This window comes from Protopterus annectens, chromosome 6.part1, assembly GCF_019279795.1.
Source record: "Protopterus annectens isolate FY-2018-M chromosome 6.part1, PAN1.0, whole genome shotgun sequence".
NCBI classification, from domain to species: domain Eukaryota; kingdom Metazoa; phylum Chordata; order Ceratodontiformes; family Protopteridae; genus Protopterus; species Protopterus annectens.
Genome location: NC_056738.1, coordinates 467,415,208 through 467,435,133, shown reverse-complemented (window position 1 = coordinate 467,435,133; position 19,926 = coordinate 467,415,208). Strand labels below are relative to the sequence as shown.

At 40.2% G+C, this 19,926-nt stretch overlaps 1 protein-coding gene across 2 annotated transcripts in view; it reads left to right on the top strand.

Moving 5' to 3' along the window:
• The first annotated feature begins 6,408 nt into the window (after positions 1-6,408).
• Positions 6,409-19,926, top strand: part of LOC122805631 (oocyte zinc finger protein XlCOF6-like) — a 96,231-nt gene continuing 82,713 nt past the window's right edge. For both annotated transcript variants that reach the window (XM_044075894.1, XM_044075893.1), the window contains exon 1: positions 6,409-6,659. The gene's annotated coding sequence lies outside the window, so the exon portion shown is untranslated. The remainder of the gene's footprint in view (positions 6,660-19,926) is intronic.

Genomic DNA, 19,926 nt, shown 5'->3' with positions numbered 1-19,926 from the left:
AAGAGTTTGAGTGCGTGCATCTTGAGGTTTAGACTTCTGGCGTTGAGTAGCATTACTCTTAGTTTCTTATCCCTTTTGATACCTATGGAGGTGGGTTTGTCTTTTAAGCCTTGCCTAAAAAAGGCACTATAGGGGTAGCAAGAGCCTTTGCCAATATCCGAAAGCCCAGGGGTGAAAGGTGCAAACCGTCCCTAGTGAAGCATCGTGGCTTGTCGAGCATATCATCCCAAGCTGACAGGCATTGGATCCCCTTTGAATGACACCAGTATTTAAGCCAATTGTTGAAATTGATCATCTTGTCTTCATATTGTGGCATCATTCTTGGTAAGGGTAAGATGCTACTCAAGGGCAGGGTCATACCGGCCTGGGCTACATGCTCAGAGCTCCTTTATGTCTCTTTTCATGTAGTCCAGGGAGGTACATCTCAGGTCATTCACACCAGCATGGACAATGACTGAGTCATATTTGTACTTGCCTTGGAGTGACCTGAGTGCTTGTGTTATGTGGCGGATCCTAGCGCCCGACATGCTGCTCACCGTGACCCTCTCTTTGTTCAGCCTGGTGAGCGGGACGTCAGTGTGCCTGATGATAGAGTCACCTGTTACAAGTGTATCAGGTGTGTTGTTTAGTCTTAAGGGCTGTGACTGTTCGGCACACTGGCTTTGTGAGATATGTGTTGCACGTGTTTTGTTTTGGGGTAGCGGTTGCTTGAGTGCCTGCTTTGGAGGTCTCTGCTGCTTAGGCAGATCTTTATTTAGAGCCTCCGAGTATGTTTTTGTGTGATTATGTGTTTGGTTTGCTGTCATGGTAGGTCTATGTGAGACTGGAATTGTAGTGAGTGTGGTTTCCTTCTCCTCCTGACTGGTTATGCCAGTACTGAGTTGAGAGAGTTTACATTTTCCCAAACAGAACATCGGAGTTATGGAAGCGGACCACACCATGTATTACAAAGTTAACATATGCCAATGGACAAATACACAGCCAATGGCACAAGAAATGATGCACAACACTTAAAAAACAACATTTAATATCATGTCCACAGTAACGCACAGTACACCCACAGGGCATGTGTGTGCAAACAGGAATACAAAGGAAATATATAAAAATGGCAGAAAATCGCAATGAAAGACAAATTAGGATTGCACCATAATATGCAATGGTAGGCATGGCACACCACAAGCAAGGTGCAAAGGTTGCCAGGGGACCACGATAGTGTTCGGCACTGTAACTATGAATTAGTAGTCAATGCCATGCAAATGAGGCAGGTAATACTGAATCGCAAACGTCCCGCCGGATGTACCTGACGGCGCAGTGCTATAACACCGAGGAGTGTATCAAAGGTGATACATGACATCAGCAGAGGGGTGTGCCACCGTATCAGTAAGCACATTGGAGCAATGCAAATCTGGCCTGGCCGTTGCTAAGCAAAGCTGAAGGACAGGGGTGGGGAGGAGGGTATAGAACCGTTCAGCTGAGAGCACACATGGTGCCCGAAAGCGCATGTGTACGGGGATGAACTTGTGCCCGAATCCCGGTAAGCAGATGCATGCACTGCGAACAATAGCACAAACAGGAAGGTCAGGGGAAGAAAAGAAGGAAATGCCGAAGCAGGGTAATTGGCGTACTAATGAGCAATTAACACCAATCAACACACGGCAGCCAATCGAGGGCAGTAGACAAGCCTGCATGCAGAAACCTGCAAAACAGGATAGGGGAGGCATAGGATTGCAAAGAAAGGTGTGGAGGACCTGGAATGCAAAGATAGGAGAAATGTCATAGCAGAGCAAAGCAAACCCACAGTAGATTGGCAATAGCACACATTACGCAAGATAAGCCAGGTCTAGGAAGACGGCTCTACTATTTGCTGTAAGATGTCCCTGTCCACCCTGGAACGCTCTACTATCTCCAGATCATGTAGCCCCTGGTAGGTTACCCTTGGTCTGAACACTCTTCTCCTCCTCCGAGGCCTACGGTGGTTGTTGGCATCATCCTCCACAACACCGTCGGTCTGTAACACATGCTGATGAATCACAGCTATGGCAGCTCCCAACATGTACATTTTAAAAGTTCCCCGTCTGTTTACACCTATGGTGCGGTGTTTGGGAATACACAGGTGTGTGTTGGGTGCTTTCACACTTTATACTGTTTTGCTGTGAACACTGATGATGTCATAGGGTGTGTATATACGATCGTGGCTACAGGGCATCTTCTGTGTTTTATTTACGAAACCGCTATTGTGCTGCCTTTGGTGTTGCATTACATTTGGATGCCGTGAATTACCTCCTGCCCTTCTGTTTACATTTGTGCACGTTACACCTACCATTTGCTGGCATGCATCCAGCTGCCTGCTTTCATTTGCACTTTCCTAGACCTGGCTTATCTTGCGTAATGTGTGCTGTTGCCGATCTACTGTGGGTTTGCTTTGCTCTGCTATGACATTTCTCCTATCTTTGCATTCCAGGTCCTCCACACCTTTCTTTGCAATCCTATGCCTCCCCTATCCTGTTTTGCAGGTTTCTGCATGCAGGCTTGTCTACTGCCGTCGATTGGCCGTCGTGTGTTGATTGGTGTTAATTGCTCATTAGTACGCCAATTACCCTGCTTCAGCATTTCCTTCTTTTCTTCCCCTGACCTTCCTGTTTGTGCTATTGTTCGCGGTGCATGCATCCGCTTACCGGGTTTCGGGCACGAGTTCATCCCCGTACACATGCGCTTTCGGGCACCATGTGTGCTCTCAGCTGAACGGTTCTATACCCTCCTCCCCACCCCTGTCCTTCAGCTTTGCTTAGCAACGGCCAGGCCAGATTTGCATTGTTCCAATGTGCTTACTGATACGGTGGCACACCCCTCTGCTGATGTCATGTATCACCTTTGATACACTCCTCGGTGTTATAGCACTGCGCCATCAGGTACATCCGGTGGGACGTTTGCGATTCAGTATTACCTGCCTCATTTGCATGGCATTGACTACTAATTCATAGTTACAGCACTGAACACTGTTGTGGGCCCCTGGCAACCTTTGCTCCCTGCTTGTGGTGTGCCATGCCTACCATTGCATATTATGGTGCAATCCTAATTTGTCTTTCATTGCGATTTTCTGCCATTTTTATATATTTCCTTTGTATTCCTGTTTGCACACACATGCCCTGCGGTTGTACTGTGCGTTACTGTGGACATGACATTAAATGTTGTTTTTTAGGTGTTGTGCATATTTTCTTGTGCCACTGGCTGTGTATTTGTCCATTGGCATATGTTAACTTTGTAATACATGCGTGTGGTCCGCTTCCATAACTCCGATGTTCTGTTTGGGAAAATGTAAACCGTGTTTTTTGGTTTACATTTCCATGGGCTTGTGCTACGCCTGCACCACTTCGTGAATCGCTGTATGCCTTCATTAGCATGGTGCGACACTGCTCATGGGGTGATTTGCATACCTATGCCGAGGGCTGTGTAGCTCTGGCGTACGCCAGTAGTGCACGTGGGATTGGTTTGTACCTGAATCGCTTGGCGGACATATTTGGCGTTATGCCGCCTACGCTACGCCTGCGCCTGGTGCAAGCTTCATGAATCCGGGGGAATATGTTTTTTTGGATCATATAAGAGCAAGCACAGTATTGAATGTGCTTCTTAAATATGTTATATGGTATTAGAGATTTTACAATGGATATGATTTTGTATGGCTTTTGTGGGAAACAAAACAGAAATGGAGATACAAAAAAAATGATATGAGTATGTTTTGTGTGATACACTAATTGTGGAAAGCAAGGATTGAAGAAATTCTACTTAATAATAAAAGAATACTGTGCAATATTGTAAAAGAAAAATAGTGTGGATATGGTGAAAAGAAAGGGGGAATAAATGTAAAAGGTTGTCAAAATGAGACAAAAGACTTGAATGTAGTAAAGATGAGGATTTTCTTAAACATGCTTTTATTTGAATCTGTAAATATTTAAATGTATAAGCTGTAGAACTATCAATAAAAGCTCTAAGTTTTCTGACATCCACCTGAGCTCCCTCCAACACAAGTATATGGGACCTCAGTGTAACATCTCATCTGAAGGATGGTACACTCACAAGTGCAGCACCTCTATTTATGCATTAGTAATCACGGGTTCCCAAAGTGTGCGCCGTGGTGCCCTGGGGAGCCACGGCTTCCTCACAGGGGTGCCGGGAACTAATAAGCTTAGCTGCAAAATCAACCGCAAGCTAATAAGCTCAGTTACTAAGCGTATTAGTTCGCGGTTTATTTTGCGGCCGCTTAACATAACGTCTGTGTTCAGAATGAAAGTTAAGGTACTGGGTTTGAGGATTACTTAATTTTAGAAACAAGCCATGCTATTTACGGGTAATTAAGTATCTTGTACCCTGATCCAAACAAAACAAACCTGGTTGCAAAAATCCACAAGATTAGTGAAAGTGGATGTATTCCTTATAAACTCATATTGAACAAGTCATTCTATGGATTTCTTGGTATATGATGTTCTTATGTTACTACTAAGACTATGTTTTTTGTCACCTGTGTTGTATTTGAAACAGCTGGAGTTTATTTATTAGAAATTTGACTGTGATCCTTTTTTTCTCTCCCTGCCACGTTGTTGATAATGTCTCTTGTTTATTAATAAACTGTACAGTACATACAGATCCTAGTTTTCTTAGTCTTAATATTATAATGCATTTACCACATTTTTACTCTGATTAGACATTAATTTATTTGTTTGTTAACGAGGTTGGTGAATTTGTCTGTTGGCCCTTTTCAGGTACGACCTGAGCCAGAGGGCAGAAAACATAAAACAAGTTGCAATGTACATTTGTTGATAATAGGAATACGTACAGCAAATTGCAAGGTTCATTTGTAGACAAAAAGAACAAACATATGATACATTTCAAGATATTACAGTCAGGGCTCTAGTGAGGAGAACAGCCACAAAAGTGTCTTGCTATGTAAAAAGGCAGTCTTCTCAACTGATGATTTGTTACTCCCTCCCCATTTTCATTTCCATGGATATTCGGTAATCTCGCGGTTCGGTAAAATTAATGTAATGTATTAGGTACATAAAACTTCATTCAGTACCAAAAAAGAAATGTTTTATTGGGGACATAAAACTAAAATGCCTGCAGTAACCAGTGTCACATTCCCTGGAAAAGGAGAAAAGGTACGATGGTTCGTTGTGATAATTAATATTTGGCAGTTTTCACAGTGACATGCGAATTTGCATGCCTGTCCGTCTTCCTGGGTATCCCTGCCCATTTGGCGTGCCAATCAATGACGGCACGCCCAAAGCTGCACAGAACTGCGAGGTACTACATTTGGAGATTACCAGATATCCCCCCCCCCCCCCCCCTCCTGGAGCTACTCCAAGTTTTAAAATAAAATAGTATTCTGCAGCATGAACCACTTTAATTGCCATGTAAACCAGCTGACAATGTAGTTTTTTTAAAAATCTAGTCAAATATCTTAGACCAGCAGTGTTATTTGCTAGAAAAATATGATCTGGATAACAAGCATAAAACAAAGCATTTAAAATAATAATAAAACACACACACAAATCAAATTATACGTTTTAATAGTTGATTTAGAATTGAATTGTTGGTTATGTAATAAGTAATGCTGTTCACATTTCAGCTATCATCACAAAACCGTTGTGGAGGGAGACTCAATTGGACTGTAAAAAATAAACTGCTCAGAGCAACGTGTATTAGAGGCATAATTTATTTTGCCAATGGCGTAAGGGAGACAAGAAATGATGAACAAACGCATTTTCTGCAGGATAGGCTGTCCGAAATTCAAATATCTGCCATCATTCCGTGACTTCAAGCCAAAATGATTTGCCAGAAAACCAGAACTTTCATAAGGACCTCACCAAAAATATGGGCCTGATAGAGTCGGTTTCGATTTGTAGTTAATATGTTACTGTATGTCTTTCTTATTAAGTAAGTACTGTTCTCATCTTTGGTCCCCGTACCTCTCAAGTTTTAAACATTAAAATTCATAGCAGATGGTCAGAAAGAGGAACGCTTTATTATTCCCGGTGAAAGGTTATTATATACTAAACCGTATATATTTAGTGGTAGGGGATCTTTATGCCGCTTATTTTAAGTTATTTAATAAGTTGTGTACATATAAACAGATGTAACCTGAGGAACATTAGTAAATGGAGGAGGAACAATGGTAAATCTGTGGGCCAGAATCATGGACGTTCTGTGAAATTGTGGACATCTTAAATGTATAGAAGTAGACATTAAGTATTTTGGATAATATAACAGCAAACTCAGAAAAGCAGACAAGACTGTATAATAATACAGACTAAGACGTCATAGCGAGTACATCACAGTTATTGGGAGTGTCTATAGAAGTCAGCTTTTATAAATGGTGAGATTACAGTTAATAACACTTGGAGGTAAGATTTCTCGGTTGCGCAGGAAGTGTCAGCGGGGGTTGCTTGTAAATAACGTCAAATAGGATAAAAGATGTGCAGCCATTTTTGTAATGTACATACTTGTGTATTACAGTACAAAGGACAAAACGAAATCTACAAATTCACTGCAGTTGTGTAAATATATATATATACGAGAAAGAGACACGCTATATTTCTTTTAATGTATCTTAATATCAATTTTTATTTTTTTTTTTCTTTCAAGAGAACTGGGGTATTTTGCAGGTAAGTAAAATTGCGATGTCCATATTGCTAACCGTGCTGTATTATGGATGCACTGATTATAAGGAAGTTGATTTAAAAGCTGTTAAAGAGAATAAACAGATGTGAACCTGTTAAGTTGTAAATACTTTGAATAGGTATTTGTTAATAAAGCATTTATATAGGATTTGTCATTATCGGTCTGTACAGCTTCGCCAACATTCGAAGCATTGAGGAAATTGCAGATTTTCCAGTAAAACGAATCAGTCTGGATGGAAATGTTTTCCCCTCTTCTCAACTTCCGAGTTCTTTAGTTGCTGGACAGCTTAAAAGGAAGGGCATGATAGAGTCGGTTTCGATTTGTAGTTAATATGTTACTGTATGTCTTTCTTATTAAGCAAGTACTGTTCTCATCTTTGGTCCCCGTACCTCTCAAGTTTTAAACATTAAAATTCATAGCAGATGGTCAGAAAGAGGAACGCTTTATTATTCCCTGTGAAAGGTTATTATATACTAAACCATATATATTTAGTGGTAGGGGATCTTTATGCCGCTTATTTTAAGTTATTTAATAAGCTGTGTACCTATAAACAGATGTAACCTGAGGAACATTAGTAAATGGAAGAGGAACAATGGTAAATCTGAGGGCCAGAATCGTAGTGGATGAGAGAGATATTTGCTTCATTTTAGTCTGTCTAGTTGGTTCTTTACAGGCAATTGTTGGCTTCCCCACTTTACTTGTGACTTCCCTCTGCAGATTTTGCCAGTAGTGCAGGTTTTGAATTGTGTAAGAACAAGCAGTGGTCTGCTTGTAACTTGTCTTGCTGGTTTTGTCAGTATTCCTGGAAAAGTCTACTGTCAAGCTAACGTATATCTCATATGGATGTGTTAATTGGGGTAGAGCACTTCTCCCACATGGTTCAGTTTCAGGCTAAGCCCTGGCTTGCAAAAAAATAAAAAATACAGTTTACAAAGCCAGCATAAAAACATGGTTTTGGTTACAATGCATTTTCACTAGTTTAAAGAGCACATAGTTTGTCCAGTGGAATGGTTGTTTCTCAACCCTTCCAATATGGGGCTTTGAACTGGGGCACTACTCCTTACAAATACAGATTCATGTTTTTAATGGGTTGTTATTGGACAGTTGGGCATGACTGTCAAAGAAGTTAGGAGAGTGACTCTTAATAAAGAGAAGTGGCATTTGATGCGACTCCCTGTAACTATGTAAAAATGCAAAAAAGGAGGTGATGATGACTGCCACCCAGTGGGATATGTTAGCAAGTATTTCCCCTAGGTTTCACAGGACTTTCTAATGGACACACCCTCCACAGTGTCAGATTGATAGCTGTACTAATTGACATGCAGTATAATTATTTTTTTTAACTTGTACACGCTCTAGCCGAAGTTCACAAGGAAAACATGCACTTTAGTTGCTATAAAAAAATGTGCACAGTGTGGTGGACTTTTCTCCACTGTCTGTTACAGAAAGAAACACTGTTGGTACACAATTTAACCATATCTTTTTTTGGGTAGTGATCCAGTTATTGGGGGTATTCATTTCTTTAACTGCAGCATCTTTAGTGTTTTTGTCTTGTGTTCAGTACAGAGAATAACTACAAATTTGTCGTTCTCTGGGATTATAGTTCTGATTAAATGAACACCTGATACTGAAACAAAGGGGTAAAGGGTATGCGTATAGCATAGGTTCAGAAAGTAGAACCTGAATGTGATGTTCATACTATTAGATGGCGCAGTGGTGCTGCGGTTTGCATTGTCGCCTCACAGCAAGAGGTTCTTCGGTTCAATTCTCGGCTGGGGTGCCTTCTGTGCGGAGTCTGCATGTCCTCCCTGCGTTCTTGTGGGTTTCCTCCCACGTTACAAAGACATGCATCTGGAATGTTTCTCCCAGGGCCTCCACAAAAAATTGGCTCGTTCCAAGTCGGACTTTCCCAGTAAACAAATGTTAAATGAAATAAATTAGTTTGATGATGAATATACACTGCAGAATGTGGCTTCAATGTAAAACAACAGACAGTAGTACCTGAAGGTTATGCATAGCACGGAGAATGAGTACTGTTTTTTCATGCTCAATATTTTCATGAATTTTTACTAATGAAGAGAGGAGTAAGTAGCTGAACTGAAAAAAATGGAAGGCAAATATGCTTCAGTAAAAAAGAAAAAAAAAGGTTGCCCTTGTGTTGGTGCATCATCACAGGAAGGTGTACTACATTGCAAGAAAAGAGAAGAATTACGTAGGTAAAATACATTTGAGCAAGAACAGAGTATTTATGTTTTAACACGTTTCAAAATAAAGAAAAAGTGTTTTCCACTCTAGTCTCCAGAAATTGGCAGAATTGGTGTGAAAATAACACCTGATTAGGCAAGGTTTGTTCACTGCAATGAGATATTGAACAATTCAGGAAGAATGATGGGGAGTCAATACTTGTATGATTACAAATTTACATCCTTACTAAAGGCTGCAATTTGGCGACTTTCTTTTGATGGAAGCTATATAACTACTATGAATAGCCGAAAAGAAGCTGTATGAGAAACTGATGTGAGGGACTTCTGGGGGGAAAAGACAGCAAACCGCCATGTTCCATAAGGTGTATAACATGCCCGTGAGTCATACTGCTGTGATTCTAGTTCAATGGGAAGTAACAAAACACCATTTGTTTCATTTTGCTGATGCAAAAACTGGACCACTACCACACCTGTTAACACCCCCCCACCCCCGCATTCAAATTAATTTCATCACTTTCAAGTGAAGCTATTTTTACAAATCAGTTCAAACTGGCCTTTGGTCAACTGGTGCCCGAGATAAAAGGTCTGCACAGCGACCCCCCCCCACACACACACACACACACACCACGTGGTGCCCTCATCCTGGCATAACTACACCTTCCAGAGTACTGGAAAAGTGCCCCTGCTAGAGTGGCACCCTAGGTGGATGCCTAGTTGGCCTATGCCTAAGGCCGGCTATGGCCAAAGTAACATTCTTACAAACTGTGACATTTTGTTTGTGCAGCGATTTCTGGTCTAACAGGCAGTCATTTTTTGGATAGTTTAAAAATATGGATGTAACTCTGTGTGGGTGCTTTGAAATGGATTTTGGGAACAATAAAAAAGGGTCTATATTAAATAAGCGAATGCTTATTCATCGACCCTAGTTCAGCGAATGCTGAAAATGCCGAACACTCGGAGTTCTGTAAAAAAAAAAAAAAAAAAAATAAAATGGTATTTAATGTGGGGGGCTTTACCCCCCCCCCCCACACACACATCCCTACTTAAATATACCAACTCCGAGATCGCACCACAGTGGAGGAAACAGCAAACTCCCGAAACCGGCCCAGCAGTTTTTTTCCCTGAGAAAAAATTTGCTGTTCCGGGTGTTCGGGATTTTCAGCATTTGCTGAAATAGGGTCAATGAATCAGCATTCGCTTTTTTAAATAGTCGCTGATTCAATATAGACCCTAAAAAAACAGTAAACAACTTCACATTAAAATGTCAGGCCCCTGTGATGTCCATTTTGTGTTAAAATATACAGCATGAAGTTATGGGAAAGAGTAGTGGAAGCTAGGTTAAGAAGGGACGTTATGATTAGTGATCAGCAATATGGTTTCATGCCGGGAAAGAGCACTACAGATGCGATGTTTGCTCTGAGAGTGTTGATGGAGAAGTACAGAGAAGGTCAGAAGGAGTTGCATTGTGTTTTTGTCGACTTAGAGAAAGCATATGACAGGGTGCCTAGAGAAGAGTTATGGTATTGTATGAAGAAGTCGGGAGTGTCGGAGAAGTATGTAAGAGTGGTACAGGATATGTACGAGGGTAGTGTGACAGCGGTGAGGTCTTCATTGGGAGTGACGGATGCATTTAAGGTGGAGGTGGGATTACATCAAGGATCAGCTCTGACCCCTTTCTTATTTGTAATGGTGATGGACAGGTTGACAGACGAGATCAGACAGGAGTCCCCGTGGACTATGATGTTTGCAGATGACATTGTGATCTGTAGTGAGAGTAGGGAACAGGTGGAGGAGACCCTGGAGAGATGGAGATATGCTTTAGAGAGAAGAGGAATGAAGGTCAGCAGGACTAAGACAGAATATGCGTGTGTGAATGAGAGGGAGGATAGAGGAATGGTGAGGATGCAAGGAGTAGAGGTGGTGAAGGTGGATGAGTTTAAATACTTGGGATCAGTAGTTCAGAGTAATGGTGAGTATGGAAGAGAGGTGAAAAGAAAGTACAGGCAGGATGGAGTGGGTGGAGAAGAGTGTCAGGAGTAATTTGTGACAGACTAGTACCAGTAAGAGTGAAAGGGAAGGTGTACAAGGCGGTAGTGAGACCAGCTATGTTATATGGGTTGGAGACAGTGGCATTGACAAAAAGGCAGGAGTTAGAGCTGGATGCGGCAGAGTTAAAGATGTTAAGATTTGCACTGGGTGTGACAAGGGTGGACAGGATTAGGAATAAGTATATTAGAGGGTCAGCCCAGTTTGGAAGGTTTGGAGACAAAGCCAGAGAGGCAAGATTACGTTGGTTTGGACATGTGCTGAGGAGGATGCTGAGTTTATTGGGGAAAAAGATGATAAGGATGAAGCTACCAGGTAATAGGAAAAGAGGAAGGCCTAAGATAAGGTTTATGGATGTGGTGAGAGAGGACATGCAGGTGGTTGGTGTGACAGAGCAAGATGCAGAGAACAGGAAGAAATGGAAACAGATGATCCGCTGTGGCGACCCCTAACGGGAACAGCCGATAGAAGATGATGATTAGAAATGTTTACATACATACATACATACATACAACTATTTCAAGCACAGGCATTAATGCCCTTCTAGCTTGCAAATATACCAAAACACTTGTTCCCATAATTGGTGTCTAGGCTGTTCTTAAAAATATCTATAATACTTGCTTTAATGTAATTTGGTAGTTGGTTCCATGCATCAGCTACTCTGTCAGAGAACCAATTAATACACTTCTCATTCCTATAGAATTTTCCGCATAGGTTGTCTGATGATTGTCTAGTACTTTTTGATAACCCCAAACATTCCCAGAGGTAGTTGTCTCTAAATGCCCTATATACCTGAATAAGATCTCCTCTTAGATATTGTAGGAGACACTGTACAAGTTCAGATATTTTGGTCTTTCATAATAACTTAAATTTTCACATCCATGAATGCCCTTGGTATATTTCTGCTGTACTCTTTCAAGTTTACTCCTGCTTGTTTTCTTATAAGTTTCCATATTGTTCTTCCATACTCAAGTTTGAGTCTAATGTAACTAACAAACAATGACTTCATAATTTTTGATTTTCTCGACTTTATAAATCTTTTTATACAACCTATAGTTCTGTAACGATCCTTAACCAATTGGCTGATATGATTAGAAAAACTCATAGCTGGATCTACCCATATACCCCGAACCTTAAATGAGTCTACAGTTTCAATCAGTGTGCTGTATTAAATATTCACCTTTCAATTTAATTTCTCCCAAATCTCATATACTTAGTTTTTGATGTATTTATCAGCATATTATTATCCTGTGCCCAAATGGTCAATTTATTCAAGTTATTTTGCAGACATGCCTTATCTGTAACACAGGTAAACAGTTTACCCAATTTCAGGTACTCTGCATATAGACTGTAGGACACTTCAGATTAAAAAGTTATCTGAAAGATACAATCTAAACAAGTAAGGGCCTAGGACAGAGCCCTGTGGGATACCCTGACTATAATCTAGGCTTTCATCTATCCAGTTGCTGTATGATACTTGCCATACCCTGTTTGTAAGCCATGCAGCTACCCGTCTTATCAAGACTACATCCGTACCTAGTTGTACAAATTTATTGATCAGTGTTTTGTGTATGACCCTGTCAAATGCTGAAGTTAAATCTATATAAATTACATCACCATACAATTTTTCATTCATAGCTGTTATTATATTGTTATAGAACTTCATGCTACAAGTGGTACTAGATCTATTTTCAACATATGCATGCTGATATATGGTTTCAAGTCCCAACCTATCCAGTTCTGACAATAATTTATCCCATATTATCTTCTCCATTATTTTTCCACAATATGAAAGTAGAGTTAAGGGTCTGTATGACTCTGGGTTTGTCTTACCCCCTTTTCCCCTTAAAGACAGGTTAAATAAATGCATGTCTCAAATCTTGAGAAATCTCCCTTATTTGTGTGACTTAGTAAGTAACAGATATAATGGTATCGCAAGTTCTTGTTGAAGTGTTTTCCGGTCATTGTTACTAATTCCTTCTCCTCCCTGTGCTTTGCTTGGATCCAGTTTGTACAGTTCTTTTTCGATATAATCTAATTTGGTTCCAGTATCTGGGGTTACCTGGATTTCACTAGGACAGTTTATCACCCCTTTTGTGGAGCCAAACTGTTTTGCATAAGATTTTGTAAATATATCTGTAATCTAATATTAAACAACATAAATTTTGGTTTGTCTGTTCTGCTGACAGTTATGCAGGATAATAGCTGTATCTGTATGGTAGTTTTAATAGTTTTATCTAGCTCAGATAAGTGGCTTAGTTATTTGATTTATATTTATAGTCTGTTGTGTCAGAGAATCAATTTTATAATCTGCACACAGTTTATCAGTTTGTATGTCTTTACTCCTTCAACATCTTATTTATCTATAAATAGGTTTCCTGTTATGCTCAGTATCTTTATATAATTTTTCTTCAAATTTTTCTTGATCTTGTCTCACATTATGCCTAATCTGTTTATCCAGCTTATTTCAGTTTTCAAAGTTGTAATTCAACCTCTCTTCCATTTCTTATATTTTTTGTCTCACACCGTAATTGGATATCTTGTTCTTATGGAAATGTATCCCCCTGACATTGTGTACCTAATTCCTGATATTAAACTTTTTTTTTTTTGCACTCAGAACAATTTCTCTTTCAAAGCTTTCCACATTCCATCTGCAGTTTTTCCACTGAACACCTCACTGCAGTTAGTTTAACATAGTGACTGTTTTGCTTCCTCCATATAATCTGTAATTAACCTTCTGTGCGTTGGTTTAGCTTTCAGTTTGGCAGGATTATTTAGCAACAAATTAACCTTTATAACACCATGATCACTGCCTATCAGCTGTGGTAAAACTTGACTTGAAGTAACAGTAATTTCTTTAGGAACACAAACAATGTCTAGTATGTTCCATCCCCTGCTGGGGTACAATCTGAAGCAATTGTTGTTTCCGAATAATTTCCGTACTAACGTTGTTGAATATGTATTATTCTAGTCTGTTTCTGGTAAATTTAAGTCCCCAGCTAATATTATTCTATCCTCCTATGTTTCGTGCAAGAAATGTATAAATTCCTCGAGGTCATCTGCACTTGACTTTGGTGGTCTGTACACTCCCAACAGTTGTTATATGTTCCATTGTTGTCTTTGTCACAGTTACACAGTTTATAGTATTGGTATTACTGAACATGTAATAATCATAGGTCTCATAACTATCTTTAATCCCTGTCATAACACCTCCACCTGATTTTTTGTTAGAATGTTTGTTACAGTAACTTTGACAGAACTGGTTTTCAGTCATTGTTCTTTAACCAAGTTTCACAAATAATAACAACATCAGTCTTGTGGGAACACAGCAAATTTTCCAATAAAAAAGCATTATTGTTAATGCTCTTAGCATTAACAACCATCAGAGATGCATCAAATGTTTCTATCTGTGAACTGTTAAATTTTTTGTCCTGGCAAAAATCCTGCCCAGTGTTTGTCAAATATTGCAAAATATCCTTTGCAAAAATTCTGTTCCCTGAGCTTGACAAATGCACACCATCCTGTCTGAACATATGTGCCCAAAACTAGGCTTGGATGCTGTACACATTTCCACTTTTTAAAACAAGACATTTATTCCACATAGGTATTTACCCAAAAGATCTTTTCATTCACAGTGACCTGACTATGCTTTCTGTAGGGGATTTTTGAAAACGTCCTAACACCAGTACAAGCTGTGCTATCTAAGAGGGCTGTCAGTTCCATGCTAATAGTCAGAGAATCCTTGTGGATAACATCATCTGTACCGACATGAATAAAAACGGATCCACCCTTCCTTTCATTAAAGCGTTCCAAGCTTGCCTTACATCTATTTTTGCTGCTGGTCAGCATAACACTATTCGATGTTACTTATATTTGCAGACAAGATAATGATCAGTTATTTATTATTTATTTATTGCATTTGTGTACTGGGAAGGTCCACTGGGCCTAGGTGAGCCCATTTTCAGTGGTGGCCTGAGGAGAAAAGCTCCACATAAAAGTAACAAGTAGATACAAATAGAAATGCATACAAGAGCTAACTACAGTAACAAGCTTGAGCATACAATTAACAAGTCAGATGCAAATACAAATACCAGAACTAGCAGGTATTGTACAGTAACAAGCTTGGACATAGTATGAGCAAAATGGTTCCGATTATTTATATACATAATACCCATTTACATTATGTAAAGTAATTAGCATTCTTGAAGGACTTTATGTAAATAGAAAGTCAGTTTAGAGATTGTAGATTGCTGAGGGTTTATACAAACGGGATGACAGTTTTATGATATTAACTGTTAAGAGATTTGAGGTGTGAGTTGAGGAAGTTATCAAGTTAGAGTGATAGCTCCAGTGGTTAGTTATGGAGGTAAGAAATAAAAGACAGTGTAAGATGGATTGGAGTAAAAAAAAAAAAAAAAAAAGCAGGTATGGCAAGTGGGGCTCAGTTGGAGAGAGAGTTAGTTGACACACCAGCAAGCCAGACAGACATGGGTTAGAGAAGGAGGAGCAATATTTAGAGAGAGTTATTTTGGCATGTGCATAGCCAGTCAGAGAGATGTTGTCTAAGGGACTTCTTAGAGAGAACAGGATTCCAAAGTTTAGAGACCGGAAAAGACTAGAGCATTTGACCAGCTGTTAGATTGTGTTTTTCTACTTAGAGCAGTGTTTTGTTTTCAGATCTGAGAGGTCTGTTTGGGTGATACAAAGACAGTAAGGAGGAAAGACAAAGGCAAGCAGATGGTTTATATATAATTTTATGTGCAGTAGTTAACTGTAGGTAGGTGAGATAATGTAGTAGTTCAAGCCAATTGAGTGGCCGTAAAGATGAACAGTGGTGTGTTGAGAATTTTGCATTTGTTGCAAATTTGGCAACCTTATTTTAACCCGAGTCAAGTTTGTTTTTTCAGAGAGGGCTGGATATTGGTGAGGATAGGGGGCACCATGTTATAGGGATGGTAGTAGAAAGGATGAGGCCAGAGCTTTTTTTGCATTGAGGTTAAGGAAATAGTTGTGTCTATACAGGTTACCCAGTTTCTGATGTGTTTTTTTTTTGTAATGTAACTCAAGAGGTTAGGTACAGACCTGTATGTCACCTGGTGGATAGCCAACTGTCTCACAGATAGGACCCAGGAAGTTAGAATTGGGGAGTCCACCACTACAAAGAGACCAGTCACAAGTAAAGTACCTCGGGGATCAGTCTTTGGACTGTTCCTTTTTGGCATTTGCTTCTCAGAAGTCAAGGCCAATGTCGGTGGTCTCTGGCTGACTAAGTTTGCATACGATTGCAAATTAGGAGCGGTCATTGAATCTCACACTGACGCAAATGTTCTTCAGAAGGGGCTGACACAGACAACAACTGGTGTTAGAGCCATTTATTAAAACTAAATGCCAAGAAATGCATAATAGTATCCTTTGGGAAGTCATCCATCCCTGGCAACTGTCATATTGACAACATACCCCTTAGAGTTGACCAGGTAGTCAGGGACTCCCATAGTAATCTAGCCTTTGATCATCACGTGTCTACAGTGGTGAGGAAGTCATTCTGTGTTGTGCAACTTATAAACAAAGGTATGACATCTGAGTCCAAGGAAGTCATTGTTCCGCTGTATCCAGCATTCATCAGACCTACCATACGGCATATCCAACAACGAACATCCACAGAGGTTCCTCACTAAAAGAGTACAGTGCGTAAGTAATATGTCCTATGTAGACCACCTCAAGGCCTTATCCCTGTATTCTGTCTCCTACAGCTTTTGAGGGGAGATCTATGCCTGGCATACAGGGCATTGTCAGACCCCACTCTGATGGACCGCCTCCATATCCACAAAACAAACAGTACCAGAATTACCTGTTGTAAAGACTTAAGCCTTGCCTGTGATATAAATAGGACCTGCTGGAGAGATAGGTATGTATCCCAGAGACTACCCCGCCTATGGAACAGAGTCCGTATCCATGTGAAGCAGAGTTCCTCCCTAATCCAATTCAAGTGCAACTTGGACAATTGGATGAGAAACCGGAAATACATGCTTAGTTTTGCCCCTGTGTCTGTTGCAAACAGGTAACCTGTGAATGGTTAATCTCCCAGGCCCATGCTTTTGCTTATCAAGGGTATCAGAACTTGTCAGAGATTTGGAATGAGTGACTAGGCTTATAAAGGCCCTTGTGGTCGTTAGCCCAGTAAACAGCTAAACTATATGGAGGTCAAATGTTAGGTTTTCATCAATGATGACACCTAACAGTTTGGTGCTAGAAACAGCTTATATGATAGTATTGTTCTGGGAGTGGACAGAGAATTCATTCTTGTTGAGGAGGGTAGTTTTTTGGGGGTGAATAATAGAAGTTTAGTTTTGTTGGGGTTTAGAGCAAGATGGTTGTTTGACATCCAAGTTTCAGTAGATGTAAAGGCTTGTTAGGTTAGTAATTGTAACTCAGGAGTGGATTTGGCAGTGCAGATGATTGTAGAATCATCCGCATTTTGGATCACAGTGCCTTGAGTAAGACTGTTATGGAAGTTATTAATGAGTATACTAAATAGAAGGGGGCCCAATATGGATTCTTGGGGTATTCCTGTGGTTATGTTGAGGAAAGGTGAGTAGAATTGCTGCCATTTTGTGAATTGTTGCCTACCTGTGAGATAGTCTGAGAACCAGTTCAGGGTTCGGGGTGAGGTACCTAAATTAGAGAGTTTGGTGAGTAGAAGGGGATGCAATACTGTATCAAAGGCTTTTGAGAGGTCGAGGAAGAGTGAAGAGACATTGAAGCCGGCATCACAGGCCCTATTTACTGTGTCCATAAGGGAGATGAGAGCTGTATTAGTACTGTGGCCTGGCCTAAAACCGTGTTGGGTAGGGGAAAGAAGTTGGTTATTAACTAAATGGTTAAGAAGCTGGGTATGGACACATTTTTCTAATATTTTGGAGATGGGGGAGAGAATAGCAATGGGTCAGAAGTTGGAGATGTCAAGAATTTTTACCGCCTTTATGGAGTGGAACAACATATGCTTTTTTCCAGATAAGTGATATAAGGGATTCCTGAACTGATCTATTGAGGAGTATATTGGTGGGGTAAGCAATGGAACTTGCAGATAGTTGTAAGAATTCAGGAAGAAAGTTATCTGGAGTATTAGTGCAAGATTTGAGTTTTTTATAGTGGAAGTAGGTATGGGTGAGAAAGAAAAGCTAGGTAGAGAGGAAGGTATGTAATGTTATGATGGTTGGTCAGGTGAGTTGGGGCTGGTCAGTGGGAAGGAGGTGGTCAGCTTTACTGTGGTATCAATTAAGTATGAGTTAGAGTGAAGCTGTCTCAGAGGGTGTTTTATCAGGGTGTGGGTATGGATTGTTTGAGCCTGGGTGAAGTAGGGAATTGATTGCTGCCCAGAATTTCTTTGGGTTTAGTTTATGCTGGTTCTGGAGACTACGAAGTGTTCTTTTTTTATTTTTAATGACTAGTTGTTTTGCCTGCTTATGTAGGTGTTTGTATATAGTGAGGTCAGAAGGATTTTTTTATTTTTGCCAGGCTTTCCAAGCTTTGCCTCTAGTGGACATGATTTGCTTTGTGGTTTGGTGAGCTAGCTGGCATGATTAGTCGACTCTTTTTAGTCGGAGTGGGGCTAAACTATTTAAGATCTTAAGAAATGTTGAATTGAAGAATTCAACTGCATCATATAGAGGGACAGATTTTAATGCTGCACAGTTGATATGTTGTAAGATTTCATTAAAGGTGAGAAGTGAGATACGTTTCTAGTTTAAGTTGGTGATTACTTACAGCTGAGGTGATTTTGCACATTGTAAAGGCTGGCAAGTGGTCACTGATACTGTTTGGCAGTGTGCCAGAGATGGAAATTTTATTAGGGTAAGACACTAGGATCCAATCCAGGATTGAGCCTCTGTTGTTTCTGTTGCTGGGTCTCATTATATCAGTGATCAGCTGGGTGTAGTTTTATATAAGTGAATGTTCTTGTGGGGTCCTGCTTAGTGCTATCCAGCTAATTAATGTTAATGTCACCTAAGACGATAGTTTTGTTTTTAATATTGTTAGATGACCAGGCAAGAATATCTTCTAGTATAGGAATGTTATTGCCTGGGGGAATGTATAAGACCATGATGCAGAGGCTTTTACAGTTTTCAGTTTTAGGAAGGCTACCAGTAGCTCTGCTGTGGAGAATTATGGAATGGGTTTAGTGTATGGAACTACAGTGAAGGCATTTTGGTATATCAAGGAAACGCCTACGCCTTTCCTATATGGTCTGTCAGTTCTAAGACAAGTATAGTCAGGGTGTAGAAATTCTGCAGCTTTGATGTATGGTTTAAACCAAGTCTCTGTCATGACAGTGAACTTGGGTTTATTTTGGCTTATCCATGCATGAAGGTGTGGGATTCTGTTTCTTATGCTTTTGTAGATTGATGGTAGTAAAATTTAGGGATTTTACGGAGTTGGCTTGGTTGTAGGAGTTAGGAAATGGGCCTGTTTGGATGTATGTCACCGCATTTTATTAGGTTACAATGGGCGGGTAGATGTGCCGGTTGCAGCAGGTTTTTAGTTTTGTGGTGGCAGTCTGGATTAGAGTTTAATGAATGTGTAGAAGGGTAAGGATTTTTAGTTTAGTTTGTAGAATTAAGTTTGTTACATATAAGCTTGAGCCTGTTGTGGAGTAGCTGGTGAGAGATTGTTTGTGTATGTTGTGCAAGAAGGTTTGAAAGGTATATGGGTTATTGATGAGATGTTAGTTGAAGGAGCAGATAGAAGTATAGAGAGAGTAATAATTAGAGATGAGAGACATTGTGGCAGGGTGAATTATTGTGTGTAGGGGAGAAGTTGTTAGAGGAATAGTGATGTAGTGATATCTGTAAGGGATATAGGAGTGGTATAGTAGTAGGAAAGTGAGTGTGGGATGTGTTAGAAAGGTTGGACAGAGCTAGAGTACTTGGATAGCTGAATAAGGGGTGTGTGGGAGGTGGGAGTGAGTACTGAAAGAGCAGCTTGGAAGAGGATTTTACCTGGT